The sequence below is a fragment of the Hemiscyllium ocellatum genome, unplaced genomic scaffold (genome assembly GCF_020745735.1).
Source record: "Hemiscyllium ocellatum isolate sHemOce1 unplaced genomic scaffold, sHemOce1.pat.X.cur. scaffold_1309_pat_ctg1, whole genome shotgun sequence".
Taxonomy (NCBI): domain Eukaryota; kingdom Metazoa; phylum Chordata; class Chondrichthyes; order Orectolobiformes; family Hemiscylliidae; genus Hemiscyllium; species Hemiscyllium ocellatum.
In genome coordinates, this window is record NW_026867734.1 from 61919 (window position 1) to 72634 (window position 10716).

General features: G+C 42.3%; 2 non-coding genes across 2 annotated transcripts; both read left to right on the forward strand.

Moving 5' to 3' along the window:
• The first annotated feature begins 3249 nt into the window (after positions 1 to 3249).
• Positions 3250 to 3321, forward strand: trnag-ucc (transfer RNA glycine (anticodon UCC)). Its single transcript has one exon. It is a non-coding gene; the product is annotated as a tRNA-Gly (tRNA).
• Positions 3322 to 5727: 2406 nt separating this feature from the next.
• Positions 5728 to 5799, forward strand: trnag-ucc (transfer RNA glycine (anticodon UCC)). Its single transcript has one exon. It is a non-coding gene; the product is annotated as a tRNA-Gly (tRNA).
• Positions 5800 to 10716: the final 4917 nt, after the last annotated feature.

A 10716-nucleotide genomic window follows, 5' to 3' on the forward strand; every position in this document is an offset into this window, starting at 1 on the left:
AATGGTCAGCATAAACTGGCTGGACCTAAGGATCTGTTTCCATGCTGTATGACACTCTGATTCTAAAACTTTGAAAATCAGCCTGGTTTCTCTCCCTCCCAGCTGCGACTCCACCCTCCCCCTCTTCTACAATGTAACAGAGAAAACTACAAATCGATCAAGAGAATGGAAGTGCGGATTAATACAGATTTCTCGAGAGATTTCTGCTTCGTGAACTGTTACCAGGAGTTTCCTCCTCTCCAGAATTACTGCAGCATGTACTCAGTCTAACAGTTCCTTCTTTTTGCCTTTTTGTTTGTGGAAAACCCTTCAGAAATGTTAAAAGCGGAAAGTAGTACAGATGCGGTAAATCAGAAAGAAAAAGCAAAGTTGGTGGGAAAAGTGTATGAAGAGAAAGGCGAAAGTGGGTACTGCCACTGGTGGAGATGAGAGTGGTGGTGGAAAAGCAGAGCAGGTCAGACAGCATCCGAGGAGCAGGAGAATGGATGTTTGGGGCAAAAGCGTTTGTGAGAAGTTGACAAGTTTTGATTGTGTGACAGATCCCGGGTTGCGGTGAGATTTTGTTGATATTTTAGCTGTGGATTTATCTGAGATGATGATAAATGCTGGTTTGTGTGCATGAGAAAGTGTGAAAGAAAAGGTATGGAACTAGTAAAAGTCAGTCTTTTATTAGTGGTGAATTGCAATATTTCAGCGTAAAATTTGCAAGAAGACTGAAATTTCGAATGAAGAACTATTGGTCGAATTGCACATTAGCTGATGTGTGGAGGACATGCCCCAGTTGCGATGGTGGTATAGTGGTGAGCATAGCTGCGTTCCAAACAGTTGACCCAGGTTCGATTCCCGACCATCGCAATCTGCGGCTTTTAAACCGCTCAACACCAAAAAGACCACTTTCCGCAGTGGGAATGAAACACTTCGATATGCACAGAAGCTTGAGTCAGCCACACGAACGGCGCCAAACCTCTGCAGTGCGGTTTCCCACCACTTTGAAATTGAGGAGGGACCCTAGAAGATTAAGGAGTCAGGGCGATACCCGTTTCAAATAAACTGGCGTCTTGACAGAAATCCTGAGTTTTTCATTTTATTTCTAGATTTCCCTCCTTTCAACATTACTCGCAGTGTTTTTGTGAAATACAGCCTAATATCAAGTGAAAACTGTCTGGGCAGTCCATTGTTTATGGGCACAGCATTACTTATTATATCAGGTCGGTTATTTTATTTTTGAATCGAAATGTACACCAATCTGATTGTGTCGTGCACAGACAGAATCTGTTTGCTGACTTCATTCACCCTGACAGACTCTTGAGTATTTCTGCGGGTTGGTTGCAATTCCCACTTGTGGTCAGTAGCGGTCACTAACTTGTGCAACAATGAAGTTCCCAGATCAGAGAGAATAAGAAAACGGACAATAATTGTTGCCCTTGTGTTGGACGGTGCAGGTCAGAAATAGGAGGAGTGGAGACCAGCTGCTTTTATATTTCCATTAATGAGCAAATGACTCGGTAAAACTCTGAGAGATGATAGAAATAACCACACGGTGAGTGAAAGTTCAATCCAAGATGAAGCTGAAAAGAAATCACACATTGTTACCTGATGAAGGAGCAGCTATTGCTTCCAAATAAAGCTGTTGGACTATACGCTGGTGTTATGTGGTTTTTAACATTGTCCACTCCAGTCCAACACCGGCTCCTCCACGTCATCATCCAAGATAGTCATCATGGAATTGTTAAGGGAAGGTAGTGTCGGATGAACTTGACTGATTTGCTTTAAAGGATAAAGAAGAAGGAAGTGTTTGTGATGTAGACCAACCTGATGATAAGAAGAATACTGCATGTGTTTTGAAATAGTTGAGTTCCTCAAGGTTCAGAAACTGAACAGAAATTGCCGGAGAATCTGAGCAGTGTTGCACCTTCAGTGGGGAGAAAGCTGTGTTGCCATTTTGGGTTTGGTATGTCCCCATTTGATGAAGTTTCGCAATTTCTTTGATTTTTCCCCAGGCTTCAGTATTAGTCACCTGTTTGTCTGGTGTATCTATCACTGATGTGGAATTGGTGTCGGATATCAAATTTGCAGATGATAAAACATTAGTCATTGGTTTTGGGGAAGCTGTCTGCAGACTGTGGAATGCAATTCCCAGTTTGTTTAAATGGACCATTGATTTATTAGTGAGGGACTGGGGGAGGTACTTATTGTGAAAAGCATTGAGATGGATCTTTGATTTACTGTTGCGTGGACAGGGGGATTATGGATTTAAAAAGGAAATGAGGGACAATTTTTTTACACATCGAGTGCTTGGTGCGTGCAATGAACTGTCAGAGAAAGTGGTGGACGCAGGTACAGTTACAACGTTGAAAAGACGCTTGGATAAGTTCACGAATAGGAAAGGTTTAGAGAGATATGACCAAATGCTAGCAAATGGGAAATGTTCAATTGCATGCAGGTGGTTACGGTTGTGTTTGGGGAAATGGTCAGCATAAACTGGCTGGACCTAAGGATCTGTTTCCATGCTGTATGACACTCTGATCGTAAAACTTTGAAAATCAGCCTGGTTTCTCTCCCTCCCAGCTGCGACTCCACCCTCCCCCTCTTCTACAATGTAACAGAGAAAACTACAAATCGATCAAGAGAATGGAAGTGCGGATTAATACAGATTTCTCGAGAGATTTCTGCTTCGTGAACTGTTACCAGGAGTTTCCTCTTCTCCAGAATTACTGCAGCATGTACTCAGTCTAACAGTTCCTTCTTTTTGCCTTTTTGTTTGTGGAAAACCCTTCAGAAATGTTAAAAGCGGAAAGTAGTACAGATGCGGTAAATCAGAAAGAAAAAGCAAAGTTGGTGGGAAAAGTGTATGAAGAGAAAGGCGAAAGTGGGTACTGCCACTGGTGGAGATGAGAGTGGTGGTGGAAAAGCAGAGCAGGTCAGACAGCATCCGAGGAGCAGGAGAATGGATGTTTGGGGCAAAAGCGTTTGTGAGAAGTTGACAAGTTTTGATTGTGTGACAGATCCCGGGTTGCGGTGAGATTTTGTTGATATTTTAGCTGTGGATTTATCTGAGATGATGATAAATGCTGGTTTGTGTGCATGAGAAAGTGTGAAAGAAAAGGTATGGAACGAGTAAAAGTCAGTCTTTTATTAGTGGTGAATTGCAATATTTCAGCGTAAAATTTGCAAGAAGACTGAAATTTCGAATGAAGAACTATTGGTCGAATTGCACATTAGCTGATGTGTGGAGAACATGTCCCAGTTGCGATGGTGGTATAGTGGTGAGCATAGCTGCCTTCCAAGCAGTTGACCCGGGTTCGATTCCCGGCCATCGCATGTGGCGGCTTTTAAACCGCTCAACACCAAAAAGACCACTTTCCGCAGTGGGAATGAAACACTTCGATAAGCACAGAAGCTTGAGTCAGCCACACGAACGGCGCCAAACCTCTGCAGTGCGGTTTCCCACCACTTTGAAATTGAGGAGGGACCCTAGAAGATTAAGGAGTCAGGGCGATACCCGTTTCAAATAAACTGGCGTCTTGACAGAAATCCTGAGTTTTTCATTTTATTTCTAGATTTCCCTCCTTTCAACATTACTCGCAGTGTTTTTGTGAAATACAGCCTAATATCAAGTGAAAACTGTCTGGGCAGTCCATTGTTTATGGGCACAGCATTACTTATGATATCAGGTCGGTTATTTTATTTTTGAATCGAAATGTACACCAATCTGATTGTGTCGTGCACAGACAGAATCTGTTTGCTGACTTCATTCACCCTGACAGACTCTTGAGTATTTCTGCGGGTTGGTTGCAATTCCCACTTGTGGTCAGTAGCGGTCACTAACTTGTGCAACAATGAAGTTCCCAGATCAGAGAGAATAAGAAAACGGACAATAATTGTTGCCCTTGTGTTGGACGGTGCAGGTCAGAAATAGGAGGAGTGGAGACCAGCTGCTTTTATATTTCCATTAATGAGCAAATGACTCGGTAAAACTCTGAGAGATGATAGAAATAACCACACGGTGAGTGAAAGTTCAATCCAAGATGAAGCTGAAAAGAAATCACACATTGTTACCTGATGAAGGAGCAGCTATTGCTTCCAAATAAAGCTGTTGGACTATAAGCTGGTGTTATGTGGTTTTTAACATTGTCCACTCCAGTCCAACACCGGCTCCTCCACGTCATCATCCAAGATAGTCATCATGGAATTGTTAAGGGAAGATAGTGTCGGATGAACTTGACTGATTTGCTTTAAAGGATAAAGAAGAAGGAAGTGTTTGTGATGTAGACCAACCTGATGATAAGAAGAATACTGCATGTGTTTTGAAATAGTTGAGTTCCTCAAGGTTCAGAAACTGAACAGAAATTGCCGGAGAATCTGAGCAGTGTTGCACCTTCAGTGGGGAGAAAGCTGTGTTGCCATTTTGGGTTTGGTATGTCCCCATTTGATGAAGTTTCGCAATTTCTTTGATTTTTCCTCAGGCTTCAGTATTAGTCACCTGTTTGTCTGGTGTATCTATCACTGATGTGGAATTGGTGTCGGATATCAAATTTGCAGATGATAAAACATTAGTCATTGGTTTTGGGGAAGCTGTCTGCAGACTGTGGAATGCAATTCCCAGTTTGTTTAAATGGACCATTGATTTATTAGTGAGGGACTGGGGGAGGTACTTATTGTGAAAAGCATTGAGATGGATCTTTGATTTACTGTTGCGTGGACAGGGGGATTATGGATTTAAAAAGGAAATGAGGGACAATTTTTTTACACATCGAGTGCTTGGTGCGTGCAATGAACTGTCAGAGAAAGTGGTGGACGCAGGTACAGTTACAACGTTGAAAAGACGCTTGGATAAGTTCACGAATAGGAAAGGTTTAGAGAGATATGACCAAATGCTCGCAAATGGGAAATGTTCAATTGCATGCAGGTGGTTACAGTTGTGTTTGGGGACATGGTCAGCATAAACTGGCTGGACCTAAGGATCTGTTTCCATGCTGTATGACACTCTGATCGTAAAACTTTGAAAATCAGCCTGGTTTCTCTCCCTCCCAGCTGCGACTCCACCCTCCCCCTCTTCTACAATGTAACAGAGAAAACTACAAATCGATCAAGAGAATGGAAGTGCGGATTAATACAGATTTCTCGAGAGATTTCTGCTTCGTGAACTGTTACCAGGAGTTTCCTCTTCTCCAGAATTACTGCAGCATGTAGTCAGTCTAACAGTTCCTTCTTTTTGCCTTTTTGTTTGTGGAAAACCCTTCAGAAATGTTAAAAGCGGAAAGTAGTACAGATGCGGTAAATCAGAAAGAAAAAGCAAAGTTGGTGGGAAAAGTGTATGAAGAGAAAGGCGAAAGTGGGTACTGCCACTGGTGGAGATGAGAGTGGTGGTGGAAAAGCAGAGCAGGTCAGACAGCATCCGAGGAGCAGGAGAATGGATGTTTGGGGCAAAAGCGTTTGTGAGAAGTTGACAAGTTTTGATTGTGTGACAGATCCCGGGTTGCGGTGAGATTTTGTTGATATTTTAGCTGTGGATTTATCTGAGATGATGATAAATGCTGGTTTGTGTGCATGAGAAAGTGTGAATGAAAAGGTATAATGAGAAGTATGGAACGAGTAAAAGTCAGTCTTTTATTACTGGTGAATTGCAATATTTCAGCGTAAAATTTGCAAGAAGACTGAAATTTCGAATGAAGAACTATTGGTCGAATTGCACATTAGCTGATGTGTGGAGGACATGTCCCAGTTGCGATGGTGATATAGTGGTGAGCATAGCTGCCTTCCAAGCAGTTGACCCGTGTTCGATTCCCGGCCATCGCATGCGGCGGCTTTTAAACCGCTCAACACCAAAAAGACCACTTTTCGCAGTGTAAATGAAACACTTCGATATGCACAGAAGCTTGAGTCAGCCACACGAACGGCGCCAAACCTCTGCAGTGCGGTTTCCCACCACTTTGAAATTGAGGAGGGACCCTAGAAGATTAAGGAGTCAGGGCGATACCCGTTTCAAATAAACTGGCTTCTTGACAGAAATCCTGAGTTTTTCATTTTATTTCTAGATTTCCCTCCTTTCAACATTACTCCCAGTGTTTTTGTGAAATACAGCCTAATATCAAGTGAAAACTGTCTGGGCAGCCCATTGTTTATGGGCACAGCATTACTTATGATATCAGGTCGGTTATTTTATTTTTGAATCGAAATGTACACCAATCTGATTGTGTCGTGCACAGACAGAATCTGTTTGCTGACTTCTTTCACCCTGACAGACTCTTGAGTATTTCTGCGGTTTGGTTGCAATTCCCACTTGTGGTCAGTAGCGGTCACTAACTTGTGCAACAATGAAGTTCCCAGATCAGAGAGAATAAGAAAACAGACAATAATTGTTGCCCTTGTGTTGGACGGTGCAGGTCAGAAATAGGAGGAGTGGAGACCAGCTGCTTTTATATTTCCATTAATGAGCAAATGACTCGGTAAAACTCTGAGAGATGATAGAAATAACCACACGGTGAGTGAAAGTTCAATCCAAGATGAAGCTGAAAAGGAATCACACATTGTTACCTGATGAAGGAGCAGCTATTGCTTCCAAATAAAGCTGTTGGACTATAAGCTGGTGTTATGTGGTTTTTAACATTGTCCACTCCAGTCCAACACCGGCTCCTCCACGTCATCATCCAAGATAGTCATCATGGAATTGTTAAGGGAAGGTAGTGTCGGATGAACTTGACTGATTTGCTTTAAAGGATAAAGAAGAAGGAAGTGTTTGTGATGTAGACCAACCTGATGATAAGAAGAATACTGCATGTGTTTTGAAATAGTTGAGTTCCTCAAGGTTCAGAAACTGAACAGAAATTGCCGGAGAATCTGAGCAGTGTTGCACCTTCAGTGGGGAGAAAGCAGTGTTGCCATTTTGGGTTTGGTATGTCCCCATTTGATGAAGTTTCGCAATTCTTTGATTTTTCCTCAGGCTTCAGTATTAGTCACCTGTTTGTCTGGTGTATCTATCACTGATGTGGAATTGGTGTCGGATATCAAATTTGCAGATGATAAAACATTAGTCATTGGTTTTGGGGAAGCTGTCTGCAGACTGTGGAATGCAATTCCCAGTTTGTTTAAATGGACCATTGATTTATTAGTGAGGGACTGGGGGAGGTACTTATTGTGAAAAGCATTGAGATGGATCTTTGATTTACTGTTGCGTGGACAGGGGGATTATGGATTTAAAAAGGAAATGAGGGACAATTTTTTTACACATCGAGTGCTTGGTGCGTGCAATGAACTGTCAGAGAAAGTGGTGGACGCAGGTACAGTTACAACGTTGAAAAGACGCTTGGATAAGTTCACGAATAGGAAAGGTTTAGAGAGATATGACCAAATGCTAGCAAATGGGAAATGTTCAATTGCATGCAGGTGGTTACAGTTGTGTTTGGGGAAATGGTCAGCATAAACTGGCTGGACCTAAGGATCTGTTTCCATGCTGTATGACACTCTGATTCTAAAACTTTGAAAATCAGCCTGGTTTCTCTCCCTCCCAGCTGCGACTCCACCCTCCCCCTCTTCTACAATGTAACAGAGAAAACTACAAATCGATCAAGAGAATGGAAGTGCGGATTAATACAGATTTCTCGAGAGATTTCTGCTTCGTGAACTGTTACCAGGAGTTTCCTCTTCTCCAGAATTACTGCAGCATGTAGTCAGTCTAACAGTTCCTTCTTTTTGCCTTTTTGTTTGTGGAAAACCCTTCAGAAATGTTAAAAGCGGAAAGTAGTACAGATGCGGTAAATCAGAAAGAAAAAGCAAAGTTGGTGGGAAAAGTGTATGAAGAGAAAGGCGAAAGTGGGTACTGCCACTGGTGGAGATGAGAGTGGTGGTGGAAAAGCAGAGCAGGTCAGACAGCATCCGAGGAGCAGGAGAATGGATGTTTGGGGCAAAAGCGTTTGTGAGAAGTTGACAAGTTTTGATTGTGTGACAGATCCCGGGTTGCGGTGAGATTTTGTTGATATTTTAGCTGTGGATTTATCTGAGATGATGATAAATGCTGGTTTGTGTGCATGAGAAAGTGTGAATGAAAAGGTATAATGAGAAGTATGGAACGAGTAAAAGTCAGTCTTTTATTACTGGTGAATTGCAATATTTCAGCGTAAAATTTGCAAGAAGACTGAAATTTCGAATGAAGAACTATTGGTCGAATTGCACATTAGCTGATGTGTGGAGGACATGTCCTAGTTGCGATGGTGGTATAGTGGTGAGCATAGCTGCTGTTCAAGCAATTGACACGGGTTCGATTCCTGGCCATCGCATGCGGTGGCTTTTAAACCGCTCAACACCAAAAAGACCACTTTCCGCAGTGGGAATGAAACACTTCGATATGCACAGAAGCTTGAGTCAGCCACACGAACGGCGCCAAACCTCTGCAGTGCGGTTTCCCACCACTTTGAAATTGAGGAGGGACCCTAGAAGATTAAGGAGTCAGGGCGATACCCGTTTCAAATAAACTGGCTTCTTGACAGAAATCCTGAGTTTTTCATTTTATTTCTAGATTTCCCTCCTTTCAACATTACTCCCAGTGTTTTTGTGAAATACAGCCTAATATCAAGTGAAAACTGTCTGGGCAGCCCATTGTTTATGGGCACAGCATTACTTATGATATCAGGTCGGTTATTTTATTTTTGAATCGAAATGTACACCAATCTGATTGTGTCGTGCACAGACAGAATCTGTTTGCTGACTTCTTTCACCCTGACAGACTCTTGAGTATTTCTGCGGTTTGGTTGCAATTCCCACTTGTGGTCAGTAGCGGTCACTAACTTGTGCAACAATGAAGTTCCCAGATCAGAGAGAATAAGAAAACAGACAATAATTGTTGCCCTTGTGTTGGACGGTGCAGGTCAGAAATAGGAGGAGTGGAGACCAGCTGCTTTTATATTTCCATTAATGAGCAAATGACTCGGTAAAACTCTGAGAGATGATAGAAATAACCACACGGTGAGTGAAAGTTCAATCCAAGATGAAGCTGAAAAGGAATCACACGTTGTTACCTGATGAAGGAGCAGCTATTGCTTCCAAATAAAGCTGTTGGACTATACGCTGGTGTTATGTGGTTTTTAACATTGTCCACTCCAGTCCAACACCGGCTCCTCCACGTCATCATCCAAGATAGTCATCATGGAATTGTTAAGGGAAGGTAGTGTCGGATGAACTTGACTGATTTGCTTTAAAGAATAAAGAAGAAGGAAGTGTTTGTGATGTAGACCAACCTGATGATAAGAAGAATACTGCATGTGTTTTGAAATAGTTGAGTTCCTCAAGGTTCAGAAACTGAACAGAAATTGCCGGAGAATCTGAGCAGTGTTGCACCTTCAGTGGGGAGAAAGCAGTGTTGCCATTTTGGGTTTGGTATGTCCCCATTTGATGAAGTTTCGCAATTCTTTGATTTTTCCCCGGGCTTCAGTATTAGTCACCTGTTTGTCTGGTGTATCTATCACTGATGTGGAATTGGTGTCGGATATCAAATTTGCAGATGATAAAACATTAGTCATTGGTTTTGGGGAAGCTGTCTGCAGACTGTGGAATGCAATTCCCAGTTTGTTTAAATGGACCATTGATTTATTAGTGAGGGACTGGGGGAGGTACTTATTGTGAAAAGCATTGAGATGGATCTTTGATTTACTGTTGCGTGGACAGGGGGATTATGGATTTAAAAAGGAAATGAGGGACAATTTTTTTACACATCGAGTGCTTGGTGCGTGCAATGAACTGTCAGAGAAAGTGGTGGACGCAGGTACAGTTACAACGTTGAAAAGACGCTTGGATAAGTTCACGAATAGGAAAGGTTTAGAGAGATATGACCAAATGCTAGCAAATGGGAAATGTTCAATTGCATGCAGTGGTTACAGTTGTGTTTGGGGAAATGGTCAGCATAAACTGGCTGGACCTAAGGATCTGTTTCCATGCTGTATGACACTCTGATTCTGAAACTTTGAAAATCAGCCTGGTTTCTCTCCCTCCCAGCTGCGACTCCACCCTCCCCCTCTTCTACAATGTAACAGAGAAAACTACAAATCGATCAAGAGAATGGAAGTGCGGATTAATACAGATTTCTCGAGAGATTTCTGCTTCGTGAACTGTTACCAGGAGTTTCCTCTTCTCCAGAATTACTGCAGCATGTAGTCAGTCTAACAGTTCCTTCTTTTTGCCTTTTTGTTTGTGGAAAACCCTTCAGAAATGTTAAAAGCGGAAAGTAGTACAGATGCGGTAAATCAGAAAGAAAAAGCAAAGTTGGTGGGAAAAGTGTATGAAGAGAAAGGCGAAAGTGGGTACTGCCACTGGTGGAGATGAGAGTGGTGGTGGAAAAGCAGAGCAGGTCAGACAGCATCCGAGGAGCAGGAGAATGGATGTTTGGGGCAAAAGCGTTTGTGAGAAGTTGACAAGTTTTGATTGTGTGACAGATCCCGGGTTGCGGTGAGATTTTGTTGATATTTTAGCTGTGGATTTATCTGAGATGATGATAAATGCTGGTTTGTGTGCATGAGAAAGTGTGAATGAAAAGGTATAATGAGAAGTATGGAACGAGTAAAAGTCAGTCTTTTATTACTGGTGAATTGCAATATTTCAGCGTAAAATTTGCAAGAAGACTGAAATTTCGAATGAAGAACTATTGGTCGAATTGCACATTAGCTGATGTGTGGAGGACATGTCCCAGTTGCGATGGTGATATAGTGGTGAGCATAGCTGCTGTTC